General features: G+C 57.9%; 1 protein-coding gene and 1 long non-coding RNA gene across 7 annotated transcripts in view; one reads left to right on the forward strand and one right to left on the reverse strand.

Moving 5' to 3' along the window:
- Window positions 1-17,509, forward strand: part of ST3GAL4 (ST3 beta-galactoside alpha-2,3-sialyltransferase 4) — a 40,559-nt gene that overhangs the window by 5,281 nt on the left and 17,769 nt on the right. For 2 of the 6 annotated variants that reach the window (XM_030840958.3, XM_060304281.2), the window contains exon 1: window positions 1,913-2,298. The exons of 2 other annotated variants lie outside the window; for them this stretch is intronic. The gene's annotated coding sequence lies outside the window, so the exon portion shown is untranslated. Of the gene's footprint in view, window positions 1-1,907; window positions 2,299-17,509 lie in introns of those variants that run through there. 2 more of the 6 variants (XM_060304280.2, XM_030840976.3) reach the window with 2 other exon arrangements.
- On the reverse strand, window positions 10,045-14,583 carry LOC138842787 (uncharacterized). Its single transcript, XR_011377642.1, has 3 exons — window positions 14,512-14,583; window positions 12,445-12,552; window positions 10,045-10,122 (listed from the first exon to the last, which is right to left on the reverse strand). It is a non-coding gene; the product is annotated as an uncharacterized lncRNA (long non-coding RNA).

Genomic DNA, 17,509 nt, shown 5'->3' on the forward strand with positions numbered 1-17,509 from the left:
TGTGGCTGCTTCCCACTAGCTATCTATTTTACGTTTGGTAGTGTATATATGTCCATGCCACTCTCTCACTTTGTCACAGCTTACCCTTCCCCCTCCCCATATCCTCAAGTCCCTTCTCTAGTAGGTCTTCATCTTTATTCCTGTCTTGCCCCTAGGTTCTTCATGACCACTTTTTTTTTTTTTTTTTAGATTCCATATATATGTGTTAGCATACGGTATTTGTTTTTCTCCTTCTGACTTACTCCACTCTGTATGACAGACTCTAGGTCCATCCACCTCACTACAAATAACTCAGTTTTGTTCCTTTTTTTTTTTTTTTTTTTTTTTTTTTTGCGGTACGCAGGCCTCTCACTGTCGTGGCCTCTCCCATTGCAGAGCACAGGCTCCGGACGCGCAGGCTCAGCGGCCATGGCTCACGGGCCCAGCCGCTCCGCGGCACGTGGGATCTTCCCGGACAGGGGCACAAGCCCGTGTCCCCTGCATCGGCAGGCGGACTCTCAACCACTGTACCACCAGGGAAGCCCAGTTCTGTTTCTTTTTATGGCTGAGTAATATTCCATTGTATATATGTGCCACATCTTCTCTATCCATTCATCTGCTGATGGACACTTCGGTTGCTTCCATGTCCTGGCTATTGTAAATAGAGCTACAATGAACGTTGTGGTACATGACTCTTTTTGAATTATGGTTTTCTCAGGGTATATGCCCAGTAGTGGGATTGCTGGGTCGTATGGTAGTTCTATTTTTAGTTTTCTAAGGAACCTCCCTACTGTTCTTCATAGTGGCTGTATCCATTTACATTCCCACCAACAGTGCAAGAGGGTTCCCTTTTCTCCACACCCTCTCCAGCATTTATTGTTTGTAGATTTTTTGATGATGGCCATTCTGACTGGTGTGAGATGATATCTCATTGTAGTTTTCATTTACATTTCTCTAATGATTAATGATGTTGAGCATTCTTTCATGTGTTTGTTGGCAGTCTGTATATCTTTGGAGAAATGTCTATTTAGGTCTTCTGCCCATTTTTGGATTGGGTTGTTTGTTTTTTTGTTATTGAGCTGCATGAGCTGCTTGTAAATTTTGGAGATTAATCCTTTGTCAGTTGCTTCATTTGCAAATATTTTCTCCCATTCTGAGGGTTGTCTTTTCATCTTGTTTATGGTTTCCTTTGCTGTGCAAAAGCTTTTATGTCCTAATTTATTTTTGAGTGGGAGTCCACTGTGAGCCTTCTTTCTAGTAAGCTTCGGGGGGGGGGGGCGGGGCGTGTCTTACGTTTTTCCTTGGAGCCCTGGAGCCCCCAGCATCAGGCTGTTCACACTAAGCGCTCAGTAAATGCTGTGCACCTATGAAGGAGTGTCTGGGGGGATGGGGATTGTCCTGCGGGTGACTTTTGGACTATTCTTCGGCCTGAGTAGTTCCCAGGTTTGATTGGGGTGGGTGGCCCCAGGAACCAGGGTAAGGGCCTGATGGGGTTTCCCCTGGAGACAGGATGTTTGGCGCCTTCAGTAAGGAACAGCAACTGAGAAGCTTTCTCAGGGCCAAAGAGAGGGTGTGCAAAGAGGCTGCAGAGGGAGCAGTTTGGGGGTGGCAGGTCGAGACTAGGGCAGAGGGAGGGTCCAGGTCTCTGTCCAGGGCACCTGGCCACCGTGCATGGGGAGTGCAGGTGGCCCTCCCTCTTCTGTGCCTCACTTTCCCGAGCGAGGGAAGGACACGGTTCATCGCGTGGGAGAGCGGAGAACCCTTTGTTGGGTCTCATTGTTTCCAGGAGGGTGTGCAGAGGCTGCGTTGGGCATATCCATCCTGGTGCCACTCACAGGCTGCGCCCGCCAGAACTCAACCCTCACCCCACCAGCCTCCTCTCCCGCCCCTCCGCGCCTGCCCGGTCGGTCGACCCCTCCGCGCCCCTCGCTCCTGGCCCCGCCGCCTGCCCTCTCCGCCGGCCTCCGCGGCTCCCGGACCATCGCGAGCCCCCGGCATCGGCCCCGCCCGCAAGCAGGATCTCCCGAGTCGAGTCCTTCCTCCTCCCCCACCCCGCCCTTCCTCCTCCTGCCCGCCCGCTCCCCAGTCGGCTCCCCGGCTGTGTGCGCAAGCGTGTCCGGCCCCTTCCCCGCCCCCCGCCTGTGCCCGGCCCCCGCCTCCCAGCAGGCGGACTTACCCGCTCACAGGCCGGCCCCGAGCCCGGGACAGGGACCGGGCCGAGCGGAGCCGCCGCGCCAGTGCCGCGCCTCCAGCCCGTGCGCCTAGCGGATCGGAGCTGCGCGCGGAACTGTCCTGCCTCGCCCCGCGCCACCCGCGAGGGTGAGTACGCGGCGGCCGGTCCCCGTGGGGCCCGCGAGGGAGGGTGGGGAGCGCCTCCGGGTCCCGGCTGCCCGGTTGCCCGGTTCCCCGCCCGGCGCCGCGGCCGGGGAGGTGGTCGGGCCGGGCACGTGGGCGCCGCGCGGGGCCGGGGCCGGGTGGGGAGGCCACAGCCCTGGGATCCCTTGCCCTGGACCAGTTTTTCGCGGGAAGCCGATTCTTTCTGCTCCTTGGGAGTGAGCAAACGGGACGGTCCTCTTCTCTGGAAAGTTTCTAGCCCCCACCCCTGCGCATCCTCTGAGCCGACTTCTGGCCACAACTGCCCCACCGAGTCCAGGAGATCCTGGGCTGGCTTGCCTGCAAGTGGCAGGCTCTGCTGGGTCTGGCTGTGTGCAGGAGACCCAAGGTCACCAAGCAGAGCCCAAAGGTGGGGCTGCTAGCTGCAGGCTGGCTGTGCCCAATACACCAGTCCACGTTGCGGGGCTCTTTGGGCCTAGGCCACTGGGCCACAGAGCTGCCTGGTTGGTGGGCAGTGGGATGGGATGGGGTTGGGGTGAAGGTGGAGTCCAGCTGGGGGCAGAATCGCTGGGCTCAGCCATCTGTGCTGGGTGCCCCCCTGGGGCCCCTGCTGGCTGGGACCTCCCAGGCAGCCCAGAGCTGCCAACATGTCTGCCAGCACTGCCCCCTCCATTCTCAGTCCTGGGGGAGGCTCCTTCTGGGCCCAGGAGGCCTGACCTACTGCTGCCACTTCCTCCGTCTGTCCCGCAGACTGGGTCCCGAGTGCTGGGGTTGGGGGCTCCTGCCAGAGGACTGGGGCTACAGGCACCGTCCGGGTGCTCAGCTGTGCCCATGTGACCTCATGCCCACCCACAGGCTGGCACCCCCATGCGCTTCTCACAGAAGCCTGTGCTTTCCACCGCTGCGGGGAGGCACAGTGTGGAAGCCAAGTTCAGGCAGACTTATTCTTTGCGGAACCTTGGGAACGGGCCTGGTACAGCTAGGGTGTCACCAGAGGCACAAACCAATACCGCGCTCTCCTGAGCCTTGCTGTGCCACGGGGGGCGGGGGGGGGGATCATAAAGGCGTTGGGCACTGTGGAAGGTGCCTGCACAGAGGCGGAGGTATGTGAGTGTTTGCTATTAGCAGCGGTTCTCCCGCACTCTCCAAAGTTCTCCACACTCACCAAAGCTGCCCCATAACTCTAGAGGGGGTGCCTGGGAGGCGCCAGCTGTTTGGGGCCTAGAAATGAACTTCTGGGGCTTTTTCTCTTTGCCGGGAGCTCATCTGTGAATAACCCCTGCCCGAGCCGAGGTGGCCCAGGTCCCTCTAGCCTGTTCCTGGCTCTGCTTGTGTCTCCCCTGCACGTGCTCTTCGTGCCTCCATCCCTCAGCATCCATGTGTTGGGCGGGAGATCTCAGTCTGTCCCCTGAGCCCTGGGTCTCCCTCCCAGCAGCTGAGGGAGAGCCAGGAGTCGGGGGCTTTCCCCCAGAGTCCGGGTGGTCAGGGGTTAGGAGGGGAGGGTAGACGGGAGGTGGAGTTAGGAAAGTAGCGCGGGAGCCTCTTGCTTGGACTGTGGGTGGAGAGGCATCTGTGGCTTGGGAGTGGGCTGTGCTCAGAGCCACAGGCCCCTGGCCCGTGCGTAGTGGAGGCCCAGGCCAAGGAAGCCCTCGGCGTCTTCTGGGCCGTCTTCCCTTCCCTCCCTCACCCCTTCCCTACCCAGAGCAGTGATTCAGTCCCCACTCCTCAGAAACAGACTTGCTCAGCCTCTCCACCCTGCCAGCCCTCTTAGATCTCTGGGATCCAGTTTTCTGGAGAGAACCGAGAATCTGCTCCTTTCAGAATTATATAACAAATCCTGGAAAGAGGCCCCCCTACCCTTCACCAACTGGAGCAGAGAGGCCAGCCCCCCCTTCCTGTGCCCCAGCTTAACCTGTGGCCGTCTGTGGTTTACCCCTACTAGCCTGGTATCTGCCCTGCACTGGGTGCCCGCCCAGACCCTACCTGGGTATGTTCTCTGGGCGAATTCTTCCTCTCAGAGCAGCTCAAAGGTTTGCCCCCGCCGTCGTGGGGAAGGGATCCCTCCATCTCAGAATGACACAAAGGGGTCCCAGCCCATGGTGGGGTGGGACCCTCCAGCCTCCTGAAAGGGACCCTTCAGATCAATGTCCCAGAGGGTCCCAGAGTCTGAGAGCCAGACCTGCAGACTGTGCCCAAGGCATCCACCACAAGCCAGCTGAGTCCCCAGGCCCTGGGAGTTGGACCCTCGGTGCCAGGGAGCAGGGCAGTCAGGTGGGGGGACACCCAGAAAACATGCAGGGCCTGCCTCCCCCTCCTGACTCCTCAGTTGCCCTGGGGTTACACACTTCCCTGCAGAAACGAGCTGGCTTCTCATGCCTCTCGACCTCGGGTCCTCCTTCCTTCTCGACTCTTGGCCTTGACCTGAAACCTTTGGTTTCCTTGAGGAAATGACTAGGGCAGGCAGGTTTGGGTGCCTCTAGTCATTAATTCCCCTCTCTCGTTTGTCACCCCTTCCCAGAGGTGCTCAGCACTTCTGCACGAGTGTTCTGAGTGCCCCTGGAGGGGCTGCGGCCACCCCTGGCCTCACGTTCACTCCTGACCTGTATCACATTCCTAGTGTGTGTGTGTGTGTGAATGTGAGTGTGAGTGACACTCTTTATTCTACGGATAGAGGAAGTGGTCAAATGTAGCTGCAAGTGGGAGCAGCTGTGTGTGATGTGTGGGCCCCAGCCAGGTGCCACGGGCCTCCGACTGGTGCCCCTGAGGCTGGCACGGGGTGAACTCTGCCAGGAGCTGCACTGGGTTGATCGCTCTTCAGCGTGAGGAAGGCCATCCCAAGCTGCAGGTTTTACTTTAATCTTGGCCCCTTGCCTGGGACCGGGAGACCTCCAGCCGGATGACTGCCTTATCTCTGCCACCCCACACCCCGCCAAGCCATCCTGCAGAGAGATGATGTGAACGCTCTAGAATCTGAAGCCCTGGCCTCTGCCCTGAGCCCAGCAGGGAGGAGGGTGCTGCTGGGGCCGGGGGGTGGCCGGGGGGGTGGCCCCCTGGGCCGCGGGGGTGAGGAAGGCCTGGCCGTAGGATGGCCCCTTCTTCCTGTCTGCAGCTTCACTTCAAAGCCCCAGTGTGTCGGGGGCCCCAGGATCTTGCTTTCCTGGGCAGGGTGGGGACCATGGTTGCTAGAAAGAGGGCACGGAGCAGTGTGCAGAGTGCCGGGCCCGCGCACTGTTGTTCTGCGTGGGTCCAAACCCTCCTCCGGGGTGCACGTTCCAGGGCCTGCGGTGATGCTCCTGTGTCCATGGTCTGCCCTGTGTCCTCTGCCCGTGCAGCCTCTGCAAATACCTGTCCTTATAATAGTAAAAAGGGACTTAGTAAATAACAAAACTAGTTATGATTTATCTATCGAGCACTTATTAAAAGCCTGACCCAATAAACCTAAAAAAACAAAAAGTGCTGTCCGCTTATTTACATCACTTCACGTAAGCACGACCCTTTCATTAAGCCCATTTGTAACTGAAGCCATGGAGGCTCTGGAAGATTAACCCATTCGGCCAAGGTCACACGACTCCTAAGCAGCTGAGCTGGGACTCCTCGCTAGGCCTGTTTCCAAAACCTGCACTTTTCAGCCCAGTTCGCTTCTGCCCTGCAACTCTGCGAGCTCATCTTCCCCTGCCCTGTGACCCATGAAGAGGGCGAGGCTCAGAGGTGTGACAGGGTTTGCTCAAGGCCACCGGGTGTGGGTGACGAGAACACAGCCCTCCCAATTCGCAGCCCAGGGCTCTGTGCAGCCCCGAAGCCCACGTCTGGCCCTGCCGGTCCTGCCTCCCCATCCCCTGCCTCTCTCAGCTGGGCAGGGCTGGGCTCTCCTTCCTCCCTCCCCTCTGCGGCCCCTCCCAGCCCCTGCCGGCCCCCACCTCTCCCCCTTTCCCTCCGGTAATTGCTTCCGTCTGGCCTGCCCATCGGCTCCTATTCCTTGGAAATGCGGCTCCCCCGCTGCCGCCCACAAGGCTGCAAGGCCTCATCCGGCAACCACGGGGACACGTGGGGAAGGGGAGGGGTCCTCCGGGGGTCTGAGCGCGGGGACCCGGCCGAGGTGGCTGCTCCTGGCATCTGGCTCCCCAGATTCCTGCCAGGCCACAGTACCTTTTGCTCTGGGGCTCTCCTGGACCCTGGCCTGGCCTGGCTCGAGGCCAGAGAGGCTCCTCAAAGACCTGCTTCCCCTCTGCTCCTCAGAGGTCACTCAGGTCAGGAGGAGGGAGGCCTGGTTGGAAGGGATGGCAGGACAGAAGTGGGGGCCAGCAGGGGCCCACCCTGGCAACCCACTGTTTGAAGGTCACGGGAGGGGAGCAAAGCAGGGGACGGGCGGTGCCAGAGACCCAGGGACCTGGGAACTCTGGGCAGGTGAGAAGGGAGACGGCTCATTTCCTTTGGTTCCGAGCAATTGACTCAGAACCAGCAAAACTCGAGATGAAGCTTCATATTTTGTCGTGATCAAAAGTAAAACTTGCACGTTTAACGGTGTGTTCAGTGCTCTGTGGACTCCCTCGCCTAGGCTGGGTGGGGAGGGACCCAGGGTCTTCAGTGTGGCCACCTGGAGCTCTCAGGAGCAGGCCTCTGCCTGTGTAGGGGGCAAGTGCCCTGCGGCTGGAGATGTTCAAGCTTGGACCCGTGACCTTGGCAGGGACGGTCCAGAGGAGATGCAGGCATTGGAGGGGCATGTGTGTGGTGTGAAATGGGCTTGAAAACTCTCAAGGCGTTTTCCTCCCTGACTCTTTAGGGTTTTCACGTAAGCTCCAGGAGCCTGTCATCTCATTGCCGTGTCCTTCATGCCTGGAATGATGTCTAACAATAAGTGCTACAGTGTCTTCACTGTGTCCCTGCTTTGCTTCCCCCTTTTCTTGGGCGAAGGGCAAAGAGTTTCCCTTTTGACAGCTGAGCTGTTTGGAGCCTGGCCTGGCAGCCTTTTCAGACACAGGAGAGGCAGGCAGGAGCCCTGGGGGTGGGGTGGGCAGGAGTCCGCCCACCGGGAGGGCATCCTCCCACTCCCCCATGCCAGGGGCAGCTGGTCACATTCCTGCCCCCATCCCCTCCTCAGCCATGCCTTTGGGTCCTTGCACAGACAGGCCCTAACCTCCCCTCCTGCCCAATGTCAGCTCTCCCCTTATCCGGGTCCACGAAAAGCTCCCCAGGGGTGGAACCCTCTGGGGTGTCAGCTGAGGAGTGAGGGCTCAAAAGGCGGGTTCGCCCCCATTCTTGCTTCACCCCAACGACCCCACTCTTATTCCTTCTACATATTGGGTTTCCACATAAAATCTCATTTGAAAGTGGGAGAGAGGGTGTCTCGGCTTAAAACCCTTTTTATTTGAAAACCTCCGTTGGGCGCCGGTCAGACTGTTCTACTTCCCCAGCCGCGTGTTCTCAGCTCCCCACCTCTGCTCCCACTGTCCCCTGACGGTGGCTTGGGCGCCGCTGGCAGTCCCCTTCCTAGATTGCATCCGACTCGAGCCTGTTCTGAGGCTCCCCTGACGGCCAGGCACCCTTGTCACTTACCCCACCCTCCCACAGGTCCCAGCCTGTGACATCAGGGGACCCTACCACCCGTGAGCTCAGACGGGTGGGGGAGGGCAGGGCTGCACAGCCTTGGGCCTGACACAGAGCCTCGGTTTCTCACTTCTGAACCAGAGTGCGTTTCAGATCGTGTCCCAGCACCTGGGGCCTGGCTCTGTAAGTGCTGGCTGGTGGGTTTTCTGTGACTCAGGGTGCGGCCCAAAGACTGCAGAGTGCCTTCCTTCGGGGCCAGGAAGCCAGGCAGGTGGCCTTTGTCTTCTCTGTCCGCCCCCAGCTGTGTGACCTCCGGCAGGTCTGGGACTTTGGTTCTCCATCAGCCCATCCGATAACTGGGCTAATAGCGTCTGCCGCAGCGCAGCTCATGGGATGGATCTCGGAGCACAGATGCTAGACACTGGCGAGCTCGGGAGGCCTCAGAGGTCCTGGCTGATGTTAGACTGTCGGATAGGACCCGTGACCGTCTGACTCCCCATCGTGTCCCCAGCACCCGGCACCGCACTGGCACGTGGTAGCCTCTCGGTAACTCTTTTTGCAAAGGTGGGAGCTGAGACTCAGAAAAGTAACTTACTGTTCAAGGTCTCAGAGCGACTTTTCCCCCAGACAGGGGCTGCCTCTCCTGTGCTCCATCCCACCCGTCTCTCCTTTCTCCAAGGTCCTGGTTTGCCCTCTGGTTCCAATGATCCAGGATTGTTGAGGCTGAAACCCCTGGGGCGTGGCCGACGGTGGGACTGGGTGGGCTGGGACCAGTGCTCTGGAAACGCCCCCGCCCTGTGCTGCTTCCCCTGGACCCGCCTGTCCGGCTGAGAGGGTGTGCAAGCATCCTTGCAGGAGGTGTGGGCCCTTCTCTCCACATGCCCCCTTCTCCTCTTGTCCCCTCTTTGGTCCTTTTCCTTTTTCTCCTCTTTTTCCGACCCGCCTGCCTTCCTTCCCTTCTCCTTCAGATTTCTCTCAGCTCCTCCCCCAGCCATCCCTCTTCCTTTGTGTCTGCCTCCTCTTCTTTCCCTTGTGCCTCTGCCCCCGCCTCACCCAGGCCCCGGCATCCTTGCTGTCCTGCCTGATGTGGCAGCTGGACTTCGGGTGGGTGCCCTGCAGCCGTGGAGGTTCAGGAGCGCCTCCTCTTGTTGGCGGCCCCAGCATCTTCGAGCGGGACGCTCGTGCAGCAGTCGGGGTGGGTGAAGGGACAGGGCCTGCCCCGGGTGCGGATGCTCTGATCTTAAGCTCAGCTTCCTGGGCCCTCACCTCCCTTCTTGGACATCTTCCTGGGCCGGAAGGCAGGATCTCATCCCGGAGCCAGAGGGCCTCCACAGAAGAGCTGGCTGGTGGAGCTTCTCTGGCTTCTGACCTCTGCCCTCCACCCTCCTCTCTCCAGAGGTACCTGCTGGGATGGAGGAGGCTGATCAGAGCAGGGAGGAGCTTTCTGCTCAGATGCCTCCAGGTGAGCGCACACAGTGCGCGTGTGTGTGTGTGTGTGTGTGTGTGTGTGTGTGTGTGCGTGTGCGCGCGGGAGAGTACGTACACGGGTTGTGTGGCAGAGAGAACATGGGCCTGCATCCGCATGTGGACGAGAATGGGGTCCACTGGTGTGGGTCTGGGCCCCCCTCCAGGCCTTCATTGTGCAGCCCTGCTCCTAGCCCAGAGCTCTCCTCTCTGGGCTTTGGGGCCCTGGCTCTGCACTGAGGCTTTCCTCTGTCTTGGGGGCCAGCTGCTCCCCTGTTGTGGTCCCACGTGGTGGTGGCTGGTCCGGGGCCACCCACTCAGCTGCCTGGGGGCCCTGGGGCCAGTGTGCTTTGCCCCCCACCTCCCCCAATGGAGGCGTGGGGGGGCTTCCTGCCCGGTGCCTCACCCCTGCCAAGGCGGAGGGAATGGGGAACAGCTGCGCCGGCCGATCCCGGCTCCGTATGGATTTGGTTTGACAACAAAGCTCCCTCTGTGTGTTCTCAGGCCCCTTACATAACCGGGGCGGGGGAGGCAGGCAGGAGGAGCTGGAGATGGGGACAAGGTGACAGCAGGATGGGGCGGCTGGAAAGGGGGCAGGGGCCGGGAGGGGCGCGGAGGGGAGGGAGAGAGACTGTCGAGAAGGAGGGAGGGTGGGCAGCGGCAGGAGGAAGAGCCTTGGCTTGACCCCGCGGTCCTACTTCCCGCCTCCCAGGGCGGAGGAAGCTCCGTTTCCAGGTCCTCTGGCCTTGTCCTGTGGGTGCCTTGTCTTCCTTTCTGGAGCCCCGCCTGTCAGCGCTGGACCTGCAGAGGAGGGGCTGCTGGGCCTGAGAGTCCAGGAGTGAGGCCAGAGGAGAGTCCAGGAGTGAGGCCAGAGGAGGTTTGGGGCTGGGCCTCAGAGGCGTCCTTACCCCACCCTGTAACCGAGCACATTCCCTAAAGATGGGAATCGGTCTCCCTGGTGCCTTGGGCTTCTCGTCCCTCCTCCTATAGCCCCGGACCTGGGCCGGAAGCCCCTCGTCCCTCCTCCTATAGCCCCGGACCTGGGCCGGAAGCCCCTCGTCCCTCCTCCTATAGCCCCGGACCTGGGCCGGAAGCCCCTCCAGCTGTTCTCTTGATGGTGCTGCTGAGGGACGCTGACCCTGTCGGGTGGCCCCAGGCCTCCCAGCTCCTCACGCAGCCCCCCACCTGGGGCCTCCCCAGCTCCAGACCCTCGGCCACTTCAGAGACCCTGTGGCCCTGTCCCCTGCACACCACCCCCCTCAATAATCAGACACTCTCTTCTCACTGTCACTGTCCCCGCAGCTGTCCAAATAGAGTGAGAAGAAAATGTTCTCTTTCCGGAACAGCTGGACTGACAGGCCGGGAAGGCCAGGTGAACTGGCCAGGCTTGGGTGTGTTCCTGGGGGCAGGAGGGGCCCTGTCCCAGGACCCTGACCCTGACAGCTTCTAGGCAGGAGGAAGGGCTCGTGGAAGAGGCCAAGAGGATGGATGGGGATGCCTGTCTGGCCTCCCACCTTCAGACGGGGCCAGGGCCCCGCGGTGGCGCAGTCTCCTGGGCCTTCTCAGGGTCTCCTCTGTGCCTCGGTTTCTCTGAGCCGGCTTCTGGCACCAGGCTTCCTCAGAAAGAGGAAGTGGTCTGGCCCTGAGGGTGGTGCTCATGCGCGGGCCGCAGCTCCTGCCCTTCCATCCTGAGAACCATGACGGCTCCCAGAAGGGCAGAGGGGAGGAGCTGCTGGCAAAGCCCGGGGTTTTCCTGGGCGTGAGTGGCAGAGAGCCCAGGGTTCTGGCTCGTGGCTTGACCCCCGGCACCGCCCTCCGTGAGATCTAGGGTGCCCGCCCAGGGGCACCCTCTATGACCCTGGGCCAGCAGCTCTGGGGAGAGGCGGCGTGGGCACGGCCCAAACCTGCCGAGCAAGCCCGAGACTGGAATCCTCAGTCCCCAGGCCCAGACTGCCCCAGTCCTGCCCCCCTCCGCCTCCCCCAGGACTGGGAGCCAGGATGAGTCTGGAATTGCTAATGCCTCAGGGCCTGAGCCCCAAAGGGCTTGAATGGGGTGGGAGGTGGGCAGGGGAAGGCCTAGGGGTTTCCTGGACTTGGTAGTAGGAAGATGAAGATCAGGTGCAGGTGCAGAGAGGCTGGGACAGGCCAGGAGGATGGTGAGTGAACGCTCACTGGGGGGGTGCCCTGCCCCGGGGCCTGACATTGCCTCCCCTGGCCCCGGGAACACGCTTACAAGGCCGAGTGTCCCCCCCTCTTTGCTTTCCTGCAGCCCCCTGCTCGACAACCCATCTTCCCGGGTACCTCTGAACACAGCTGGGGTGAGGCTCCCTTCCCAGGAGCTGGGCTTGGCCGCCCCAAGCCAGGAGCCCAGGGCTCCCCTTTTCTCAACTTTTGGAGATGACAAGATCCCCAGAGGACTGGCTCAGCCACTCCTGGCCCCTCTCAAATCTCAAGGTCCCTGGCTGACAACCCAAGGGACCTGCAACCTGACAAACAAACTTCGCTGGAGCCGGAGCTGAAGTTGAAGGAAGCCGGTGGGCAGTGCCCTTCTCGAAAGATGGGGGAAGACAGCGCCCTGGCAGAGGAGGCCCAGCAGGCCCCAGAAGCTGTCCGTTGTGGCGGGAAGTGGGGCCAGCAGGGAGGAGGAAGAAGGAGGAGAGAGGGGGGCGGGGGGGGGAGGGGGGAGAGGTGTGTGTGTGTGTGTGTGTGTGTGAGTGTGTGTGTGTGTAGGGGTCATGTTTATTCTGGGCTGTGCTCCTGTGCTTGAACAGGGATTCGTGTGTTTGTGCTCAGAGGTGTGTTTGTAGGTTTTCAACACGGAGGGTCTCAGTGGACCAGAGCGGAGCTGGGCTGGGAAGGGGCTCAGAGTGTCCTCTGGGTGCCTCCCGGCTCTGTGCGTGCTCAGATCTGCCTCCCTGTTTCCCTACAGGGGCTGCGTGAGCCCCTGGCAGGGGAGGCTCTGGGTCATCCCTGATGACCTGGCAGCCCTCGTGCCAGCAGTCCCACCTGCTCTGCCCTGGCCCTGCCCCAGAGGGACCACTGGTCAGACTGGAAGGTCTGCACCTTCCCCAGCAACACCTAGAATGCTAGCCGCCCCTCCCCTTCCTCATTGGTAACCTTTACCTCCAGGAGAGTTGTATAAACAGCTGATTTGTGGAAACATCTTACTGATGTGAAACGATCTCAAAAGGGTCTCTCTTATCGGCTTCGCTGTTCCCAGGGGACAGGCTGCTGGAGGAAACGGAGGTCTTGTTTTCATTCTCCGCAGTTTCATTTCTCCTCCAGAAACCCCACCCCAGAGGCCGTGCTGCCCCGCCGCACTCCACCATGCACGATCCTCCCCTTTTGCCCTAATCCCACCCTCAGCAGCTCTGACCCTGGTGGGCTCCTGACAGAAATTCAGGCGTGCACTGAACTTGGCCCTGTAGCGTCCCTGCTGGGGAACTGTGGGAGTACCAGCTCTGGAGAGGGGACACCGCTCTGCAAATGAGGCACTGCTCAGAGTGGAGCGGGTGCTGCCCCTGGAGCTGCCGGGGGAGGGGGACAGCTTGGCTCTGGCTGGAGGTCTGTGGCCACGCCCCGTGGGACTGGGCACTTTCTCTAGGAGGGGTTGTACCCAGAAAGGGAGAGCGGCTTGGCCACTGAGGACTCCAACGCCCCCTGAGCCTGGCCTGTACGTGGGATCCACGTTCAGTGCAGGCAGAGTCTGGGTGGCAGTCCCCCGTCTGCCTGGGCAGCTGCGTGTGTGCCATGAGTGCAGTGGACCCAGCGGCTGGGAGGAGAGGTGAGTGCAGTCGTGGTTGTGGTGTCTGGTGGGAGCTCTGGACTGCTCCCCGTGCTGGGCTGGGGCAGACCTGGAGTGGAGAGGGGCTGCCACGCACTGGGGGGAGGCCCGACCAGGAGTCACCTTCAGCTTCCAGGGGCCCAGTGCTTGCTCTGGGCTCAGCCGGTGCTAAGGCTGCGGGCTTTCAATCCTGGGATATGTTTTGAGGCTCCCACACCTCCCAGAACTTGTTCTTGCTACTCCCATTTTACAGATGGGAAATCTGAGGCCCAAGAGATGCAGGAGCTTTTCTAGATCCACCCCAGACAGCTCCCCCCAATTCATGGGTGCCAGAGAGTGTAGGGCTTCTGAGCAGTTCAGACTGTTTGAATTCTTTATTTCTGGAGACCCCGGGACCCTTAATGTACCTCTGTGTGCCTGTTTGCTCATCTGTAAATGAGAATGAAAGAGGACTACCACACAGAGTGTTTTAAAAATTAAATAAGAGAAAAAAAAATTAAATGAGGTTTTGCACAAGAGCTGCTGAACAGCCCCAGGGATCTTTAAAAAATGAGTCCAGAGTGTCACTCTTCTGTTCATACCCTCCAGTGACTTCTCATGGAACCCTGAGTAACGTCCAGGCTGGCCTGTGACGTCCTGTACCACCCGGCCAGCGGGTCTCCCTGGCACCGCCACTGGCCCTTCCTCACTGTCTCCGGTCACTTTGGACCTGTTTCTGTTACTTACACCCCACAGGCCCCAGGGTCTTTGCTCTTCTCTCGGGCTGGAACCTCTGCTCCCACACCCCCACCCACCTTTCCATGACCGCCTCTCGCTTAGGTCTGAGGTCAAGAGTCAGCCCCTCAGGGACCTGCCAACGCTCCATCCCAAGGTGCTGCCCCATCTCCCTCTGCTCCACTGCCCTGTTCTGATGGCCTCACCGTGTGTTCCTTCTTCTTCTTTTTTTAAATAAATTTACTTATTTTATTTATTTTTGGCTGCGTTGGGTCTTCATTGCTGCGCGCGGTCTTTCTCTAGTTGCGGCGAGCAGGGGCTACTCTTCGTTGCAGTGCACAGACTTACTGCGGTGGCTTCTCTTGTTGCGGAGCACGGACTCTAGGCGTGCAGGCTTCAGTAGTTGTGGCACGTGGGCTCAGTAGTTGTGGCTCGTGGGCTCTAGAGCACAGGCTCAGTAGTTGTGGTGCACGGGCTTAGTTGCTCCGTGGCATGTGGGATCTTCCCGGACCAGGGCTCGAACCCGTGTCTCCTGCATTGGCAGGTGGATTCTTAACCACTGCGCCACCAGGGAAGCCCTCACCGTGTGTTTCGTGGCACCTTTTCTTATTTATCTATGTGGTTGTCAGGTGTCTCCCCCCACCCCTCCCCCCGCTCCCCAGGTGTGCACTCCAGGAGCACAGGCCTGTTACCTTGTTTCCTGCTGTAGTTCAGTGCCTGAGGCTGTGCCCTGGGTGCAGTAGGCCCGCAGTCCCTGTCAGCTCCTGTTTCTTCTGGACTGCCCAGCCTCACCGTGTCCCTGGAGGCCTCAGGACCCCAAACCTGCCCTGGGACAGGGCTGTTCTTGCAGACAAGCCCTTCTGAGGAGCAGGCAGGCGGGGCAGGGGTGTGTCCCCTTGGCTTTTCTTCTCCCACTCAGGATTCCTCTCAGGGTGACCTCACTTAGAACATCACTCAGCTGCCCAAGGTATATGAAGTGGGTGTCGATGGGCCAAAGGTGGCAGGACTCTTTCCCTAGAAACCACTTCTGCTGGTAAAACAGGGTGTTCCTGCGAATTCAGAGGAAATGACACATGAAAAGATAAATACGGATGGGATGACTGTACCAACTTCCCGAATGGCTACGCCCCGCCCCTGGTCTATGTACCCCCAGATCTTTTCCCTGGGCTCTTTATAACCTGGCAAGGATTCTGGAGAAGGGTTAAATTGCTCTGCTGTAAATGACGTTGCTGCTAGCCTGTACAGAGCCTTTACGGAAAGCAGAATGAATGACCTCTGCGATTGGACACAGCCCTGCACGAGGGTGATGGTTTGACAAGCCAAGAGAGGGCTGGATTTCAGCCCTCACTCCCTACCCAGGCCTGGCCACACACACCAGTCTGCATAGCTGTGCCTGGTGGCCCTGCCCCTGCTGTTCCCTGTCTGCAGAGTGGAACATAAGGAGAGAGAAGAATGGCCTGTGTCCATTGGATCCATGAGGGGGAAAGATGAAGCGCATTCTGGAGTCTGAGACCAGCTGCTTCTACTTCTCCCCGGTAACAACCTTAGAGCCCCTCTTACCTGGCATATCCACCCACCCTAGAAGGAAGTGCCCTGTTTTTATCTCCATTTGATGCAGCAGAAAACTTGAGATCCAGAGAGGATCCAACACTTGTGCAGCCAATAAGCGGTCGGTCTGGAATGCAGGTCCGGGTGTGTGAGACTCCAGAGTTTACATTCCTCTTTTTTTTTTTTTTCCTCTCCTCTTTTCCTTTTAGCAAAATTTTAGTTGAAAGTGTATCACACTCACCCGTTAAAAAAAATTAAACCTAAAAAGGGTATATGGGGCTTCCCTGGTGGCACAGTGGTTAAGAATCTGCCCGCCAATGCGGGGAACACGGGTTCAAGCCCTGGTCTGGGAAGATCCCACATGCTGCAGAGCGGCTAGGCCCGCGAGCCACAACAACTGAGCCTGCACTCTAGAGCCCGCGAGCCACAACTACTGAGCCCGTGTGCCACAACGACTGAACCTGCGTGTCTGGAGCCTGTGCTCCGCAATGGGAGAGGCCGCGACGGTGAGAGGCCCGTGCACCGCAATGAAGAGGGGCCCCCACTCACTGCAACTGGAGAAAGCCCTCGCACAGAAACGAAGACCCAACACAGACAAAAATAAATAAATAAATAAAAAATAAAACGGTATATGATATAAAGAAGGCCTTTCCCGCATTCTAGACCCCTGCCCCCTTAGTTTCTTGCGCATCCTTTGAATAATCTATTCCTTTAGCAACATATCCACATACATGCGTGTAAGTCTTTTGTTAAAAGGGCATTGGAGATACACAGAACACTGCTCTCCACCCACCTTTTTAAAGTTTCATCATGTACTTGGGAGATAATCTGGTGTCAGCGTGCATGCATTTGCATCCTCTTTTTCACAGCTGCGTAGCGTTCCGTTCGTTGTTTGTGTGGTTATGCTTCTAAACGGGTCCTTGTGGATTTTCGGTAGAATTTCAAGTCATTTACATCTTTCACTGTCACAAATAGGGCTGTCTGTAAAGACTGTGATAGAAAAGTTCATGCAAATATAGGAGCCTTTTCTGTAGAATAAACTTCTAGCAATGGAATTCCCAGGCTAAGGGGATTTTGACAGATATTGCCAGGTCACTTCCAAAAAGGTCACCCTGATCCACTTGTGATCTAACAGAGGGCCCGTTTCCCCACCTCCCCAAGCAGCGTGTGCTCTCAGGCCTCTGGAGCTTTGCTGTTACGATCAGTGAAGAATGGGTCTTTCCTCTGCCTTTATATTATGGACTGTCAACTGCTCATTCATGTCCTTTGCCTATTCCTCTGTCTGATTTGTTGACTTGTTTCCTTATTGACTTGCATGAGCACGTTCCAGGCTAAGGGAATTCATTGGTCTGATACATATTATGTTACAGAGATACTTTTCCTCGTTTGTCATTTGTTTTTTAACTGTTCATCCTCTCTCTCCCCCTTCTCCTGCCGCCCTCTGCTTCTTAAATCTTTATGTTGTTGAATTTATCTTTTATAGCTTCTGAATTTTTGTCTTAAAATCTGTACTCCCTCTTTTCAGTATAAAAATATTTCAAAATATAAAAGATAATAGAATCCCATGTGACAGCCAGATTTACAAATGCTCATGTTTTTGCATATTCTGTCTGAATAGAACTAATCCCCGTCCTCACGATCCATCCCAGTTTACTTGATCTCTTCCTAGAATGTAATGGTCACCAAGAGTTGGGTGATTCCTCCATGTTTTGTTTTGTTTTAAATTCTTTTAGCTCACACGCGCTATAGATAGTCTTGTGTGTTTTTTAAATTAATGAGACCATACTATAAGTATCTGTTTACAGTTTTTTGAAAACCTTAAACATCAGGTTTATCCTAATAGGTCCATAGCGAGTACTTTCTTCAGTTTAAATGGCTGTATTCAGTTGTGTGATGATACAGTTTATTCAGCCATCCCTCCACTCTTGGACATTTAAGGTGTTTCCATTCTTTTGCTGTTGCCACAGTGCTGCAATAAACATCCTTAGTGTGTGTACACGTACAAAGGCAGGTCACACTGGGATACACCTAGACGTGGAATTGCTGGCTCATAGCGTATGCACGCCTTCAGCCTTACTAGATACTATGAAGTACTTTTTGTCAATGAACAAAGCCTTTATGTCAGTGAACTCTAAGCCTTTA

This window comes from Globicephala melas, chromosome 8 (assembly GCF_963455315.2).
Source record: "Globicephala melas chromosome 8, mGloMel1.2, whole genome shotgun sequence".
NCBI classification, from domain to species: Eukaryota; Metazoa; Chordata; class Mammalia; order Artiodactyla; family Delphinidae; genus Globicephala; species Globicephala melas.